General features: G+C 45.0%; 1 protein-coding gene across 1 annotated transcript in view; it reads left to right on the top strand.

Annotated features, from left to right (window-relative positions):
• Positions 1–2,054: 2,054 nt before the first annotated feature.
• ndel1b (nudE neurodevelopment protein 1-like 1b) overlaps positions 2,055–6,000 on the top strand; it is a 29,264-nt gene continuing 25,318 nt past the window's right edge. Inside the window, exon 1 of the mRNA XM_038986757.1 lies at positions 2,055–2,161. The gene's annotated coding sequence lies outside the window, so the exon portion shown is untranslated. The remainder of the gene's footprint in view (positions 2,162–6,000) is intronic.

Below are 6,000 nucleotides of genomic sequence, written 5' to 3'. Positions count from 1 at the left end.
GTACAAGTTCAAACTATATGGCACTACAATATATATGTATTGACAGAATGGACAAAGTGACATGTTTCAGTTAATTAAGTGCAATAAATTGTCTTCATGAGAGCATGAGTGAAGAGAAAATTAGACCATACAATAACAAGACATAGTGGGTAATGACGATCAAGTAGTGCGTAATGACGCACCATGCATATGCTACAGCCATATGGCTCTGGCTTTGTGGGCTATGCCAATATAATCCAAGGAAGTGTGGCAGCTACCATTGCCATCAATGTGAATATCACAAGCAGAACGACCAAGCAACGTGCCGTTGTGCAAATCCTGATGCGCCGTCTCCTGCGGTTGGGTTGGGGAACAACAGGCATAGTGTCCAGGCTAACCGCATCTTCATCAGCCATGGGTCGGCCCTGGGCACTGATGATGAAAATCTGAGAGTTTCTGTGGTCGGGACTGATCAGTGATAGTATCCGTCGACTCCTGCATCTCTCTGAAATCCACCTAAAGCGTCTCACAATCCAGCTCAGTCCACTTGAATCAGACGGTGAGCTACTATGCCCTGACGCGCGCCGTGCTTCATGGTGATGCTGTGGGTTACCAGGTTCTGGTGGAGGGACAGGGACCTTCAAGGTCTGCCCGCCTCCTTCCTCGGCCTCTTTCCCCGGGCCGAGAGGAACCCCAACCTCCTGTTGCTTCTTGATGAAAGTCAGGTGTCGGCAGACGGGACAGATGATGGTGTCTCTGATGACGCCGTCCCTGTTGATACTGACCAAGGTTTTGACCAGACAGTCGTGGCAGAAAACGTGTCCGCAGCTCAGGGTCCTCTCCGTGCAGGAGAGACTATCATAACACACGGGACACTCTGAGTCCTCCTGGCTCTGCGAGTCCCGTTCCTCCGCTTGATGTCCTTCCAATGGTGTCATCCTGGAGCCTTTACGCGCTGCCTGGCAGTGCTATCTACACCGGTGGTGCACCATGGAATCACCAATAATCCTAATAACAGCTGTTGGCGACACCTCGGGATTTGATTATAGTTCCAACAGCGAGAATAAAGCTGATTTCAATAGGCTAGGATCCCGAACCTACCTGCCTGAAGGTCTGTTGGACTGGCTGAGTGAAACCAAAACACATGCCACTCCTCCCGTACAGGGCAGTGTCTCCCTCTCAGGGAGGGCCGTCATCTATACCCATAGACTACACCTGTGTGACTCGCTGCTCTTCTGGTGCGTTCAGTTTCCCCTGAGTGACAAAATCAGCCAAACAGGATTTGGAATGTTTGAGAAAGAACACTGCAAATGTAATTCCAGTGACAGTCATGTCCCACCATTCTCCAAACCATGCAGTTTGACCCACAGAACAGATTAGCTATGTGTTATTGAGGTTGACTTCATATAAATGCCTTGTAAATAATTTGATATTGGTGCACACCCTTACGAAAAAGATTGCAGTCAGTCTGCAGTATAACTGCTGTTAGAGTGAGTGTAATTGCAGTATGCTGCAAATACTGTGTACCAAATAACACAGTTGTTCTACTGCAGTAATTTTTCCAGTGCATCTGCAGTTAGTTACAGTGCAGTATAACTCACTCATAGTTATTCTGCAATTACTGCGTCCAAAATACCAGAGTCAAATACACGTTTACTGCAGTTTAAAAACTGCAACCCTTTTTTTGTAAGGGCATTGCCAATAAGCTAAACATAGAAGAAATACTGGCCCACTGAATACAACAACAATTTGGCTATATCCACTTAAATACGAAATACATAGTAGCAACAGGCTACTATGGGAAGTGCAGTATTGCTACAACTAGTAGCCTATTAAATTATTTTCTAGGCTGCCTGTGAATGAGGACTTGATAGCCCCTATGCGGCCTCTATGGAGGCTACTGCCTACACATCATCTGACTTCACTGCATTACTAATTTCTCAGCATAATAGCGCCACCTTGTGTTCAGTACGAGGCAAATCAGAGGTCCAACCCTGGAGCGTCACATTTGACGTACGTATGATTTCATCACGTGCCACCGCCTCGGAAGCTACGTTACTTCCGAGAGTCGCGTTGGCGTTTTCTAAATACAGACAGACAGTTCGATGAAAACAGTCCAGGTCAGAAGATGTGGCGACTGTAACTGAATCTGGAGACAGACACACGGATTGGACATGCCCAGGTAAGGACATTGATTTACATATTTACGTTGGTTACTTTACCAAAAGCTAGCTAGCTGGTTAACCTGTGTTTTCGACTTTAGCAGGCTTTGAACGAAGAGCAGCCAGCGGCTCACCAAACCCGTGACAGCTGAAAATAGGTTGTTGAACTTGCCGTTTGGTGCCATATTAGTCTTGCTAGCTAATAATTATGTATTTGATTTAGCGACACTGTGAAATTGACGAGCTAATGGTTTCCTTTTCTGGCTTACTAGTTACACCTGTTTTACTGTGTGGAAACAAACAGTCAGTATCAGACAGTGTTGACGTTCTGTATTTTCTGGTGGATGGATTCGTATGACAAGCCAAAAAGCCGGTTACTACTAACGTTACTAGCCGGTCTCAGCCCTGGAACCAGTTAGAGGTGATTAACGTCAGGACTGAGTGATTACCGGTCTCGTTGCCTGTGGATACCACGTCCTATTTATTCTGCCTCACCTTGTCCTTCACTGACCGTACATGGTCAGCCGACTACTGTAAAATAAATCTTAACTAATGTAATAATGTGGCATTTAGCCTTGAATGTTTCTTGCCACAATTTTCAGGAAATGTAAATGTTGTTTATCATCATAGGGGTGGATGTGTCTTAATTCTACATAGAGTAAGAATTTCACCTCAACTGTAGCTACAGCTTTGTTTTGTGGAGTCTAAGCTGCTTCTGTGAAAGCCAATGTAATGGTGCTAGCCGGTAGCCACATGCAGTTAGCTAGTATAAAAACGGTCTAAGATCTCTACCAAATAGGGCGTTCCCCAGGGTCTCACAACCACCATTCCACCGAGACTGGACGTCACAACAGGGAGTATGTCTGGTCTGCTGCCCAACCTACCTATACACACTGCTACACACAGCGGAGCCCTGAACCCTCAAATAGCCTCTCCCAGGCCTCTGGTGGAAGTGGGAGGATTTTAGTTTTCTGGAAATAACGTAACTCGCAGAGAATTTGGTGTGAGCCCGCGTAGTGCGTCACCCACTCTCACTCTGAGTAAACAGCCAGACAGAGAGATGTCATCTGCATCAGAGGGAAAGAGGAAGCCAAAAGGAGAGTGGACAGGAAAACCACAGACTCCACTACCTTCCTCTGTTGGCTAGTTAGCCTGCCCTGCTCTAAACCATGGGTAAATATAACCATATGGTTCCTCTGCTGTTGGCTTGGTAGTAGAGTCTACATACTGCGGCCCAAATTGTAACCTATTCCCTATATAGTGTGCTTCTAGTAGTGCACTTAATAGTGAGTAGGTTGCCATTTGGGACACGAGCCCATGTGTTCTGCACACCAGGATGCCACCCAACATGCCTGCACTGGAATGGGTACAAAAACAGAGAAAAAAAATCTGTCTACCTTTTCCTGAAGCTGAGTCTTCTGTGCTGAAAATCACTGTCAGTGAGTGAACCTGGTAGTGTCTTTCATATCCTGGTTTGTTGTTTGTAAATGAACACAACACACTACTACTGCCAGCTGAGTGCAACCTAAAGATTAGTCTTATTTATCACCATGGAAACAACAGCTAGTCTGTTATTGAGACTCACATTCAAGTCTTTTGCTTCTCTGTGATAAAGGGATGAATGGAGAGACTTATGTTTTCAAACCTTCCTCTCATAGCTCTGACTGAGATTTCACCTCAGTGGATGTGTTGTTCACGTGGTAGCCTAATAACATTACATCATGTTGGCTATACTATCATCAGCTTAGTTCGGCTAAGTATAGCTAACATGATGATCTATCATTAGCCTAGTTCAGCTAAGTATAGATAATATGATGATCGATCATTAGACCAGTTCAGCTAAGTATAGATAATATGATGATCGATCATTAGACCAGTTCAGCTAAGTATAGCTAACATGATGATCTATCATTAGCCTAGTTCAGCTAAGTATAGATAATATGATGATCGATCATTAGACCAGTTCAGCTAAGTATAGATAATATGATGATCGATCATTAGACCAGTTCAGCTAAGTATAGCTAACTTGATGATCTATCATTAGCCTAGTTCAGCTAAGTATAGCTAACATGATGATCTTTGCTGAACCATGCTAATGATTGTATAGCTAACATGATGATCTATCATTAGCCTAGTTCAGCTAGTATCTTAGACTAGGCTATGTTGACAGTATCAAAACCAATCCTAGTCCAGCTAGTATCTTAGACTAGGCTATGTTGACAGTATCAAAACCAATCCTAGTTCAGCTAGTATCTTAGACTAGGCTATGTTGACAGTATCAAAATCAGTCTTCAGTAAACAATCCAGTTATGTGCCAGTAAATTGCATCACCATACTTCAGTCTCCACCTTGGTGTTGTTGACACTCCTCAGGCCCCCTTAGTTTCCTGAGTGAGTCCTAGTAGTAAGCTAGTGTTGTAACGCCACAGTTTCCTGAATGAGTCCCAGTAGTAAGCTAGTGTTGTAACGCCACAGTTTCCTGAGTGAGTCCCAGTAGTAAGCTAGTGTTGTAACGCCACAGTTTCCTGAGTGAGTCCCAGTAGTAAGCTAGTGTTGTAACGCCACAGTTTCCTGAGTGAGTCCCAGTAGTAAGCTAGTGTTGTAACGCCACAGTTTCCTGAATGAGTCCCAGTAGTAAGCTAGTGTTGTAACAACAGTTTCCTGAGCTGCAAAACACACGCACGCTCTGCATACCATACATACACCTAGAGTAATGTGCGAGAGAACAGCTATTCTCCCTTTGACCCCATGACCCCTGGGACCTGTCTAACTGACAGATGACTCTCCCTTGTTAACTGAATTAAAAGCCATTTGACATTCTGTTTAGCAGAGTGCAGTATAGAGGACGCTGCTGGTGTTGGGGTGGCTGACCAGACCGCTGACCCATCCGTCTGTTAGAGTGCTGGCCTGCTGTTGGGGTGGCTGACCGCTGTGCTGACCCATCCGTCTGTTAAAGCTACAATATGTCACAAAGCTACAACATTTTTTGGGGGGCGACCTGACCAAATTCACATAGAAATGTGAGTTATAGATCTGTCATTCCCGTTGAAAGCAAGTCTAAGAAGCAGTAGGTCTGTTCTATCTGTGCTATTTCTATGCTTCCCGTTCTGAATTAACGTTTATGCGTCTTTTACTTTCGGTTTTGTACACCAGCTTCAAACAGCTGAATATACAATATTTTTGCTTACAGAAAATATATTTCACAGCGGTTTAGACAGTACAATGATTCTCTACACAATGACTGCTTGTTTTGTCACATAAACTGAAATTAGGCAAACTATTAGAATTTTAGCAACCAGGAAGTGGAGGAGCGAGTTCTGCACAGTAACTTTAGAGTGCTGGTGTTGGGACGGGTTGAAGCGACTGACCCATGCATGCTGGAAATCCCTCTAAACCAGAGATGATCACTAGTAGCCTTGCCTATTCCTGGAGCCACTGGGAGGGCTGGGGACTCCCTGCTGTTCAACCTCACACAGCACACACACACTGAACCAAACAGACGCGTGGGGGTTTAATCACAGGGTAGACATCCTCCCTCTGCGGTGGCTTTGGCCCAACCACAGCTTCATTCATAACACTGCTGATTTCCACACTACTTCTGTTCCATGTGTTTATGATTGGCATTCAACACACACAATGGCCATGAATGGAAGTGAATGAAGCTTTTTTGAAAACATGTCCAGTCTGCTGTGGCCCATGTCAAACAAACAGGGTTAGAAGTTTTAATGAGGAGGCCCTGGTCTGTATGAAGGGGCTCTGGGGGGCCTACTGGGGGCATCCTACATCTCGTTACTGAGGAGTTGGTCTACCAAATGGCTGGTTGTCACCCAGGTGTTGCTGCTGGGTCACTGTATCAGGCC

Source organism: Salvelinus namaycush, chromosome 3 (genome assembly GCF_016432855.1).
Source record: "Salvelinus namaycush isolate Seneca chromosome 3, SaNama_1.0, whole genome shotgun sequence".
NCBI classification, from domain to species: Eukaryota; Metazoa; Chordata; class Actinopteri; order Salmoniformes; family Salmonidae; genus Salvelinus; species Salvelinus namaycush.
Note: the sequence above shows the minus strand (reverse complement) of the source record. Positions and strands in the feature narration are given on the sequence as shown.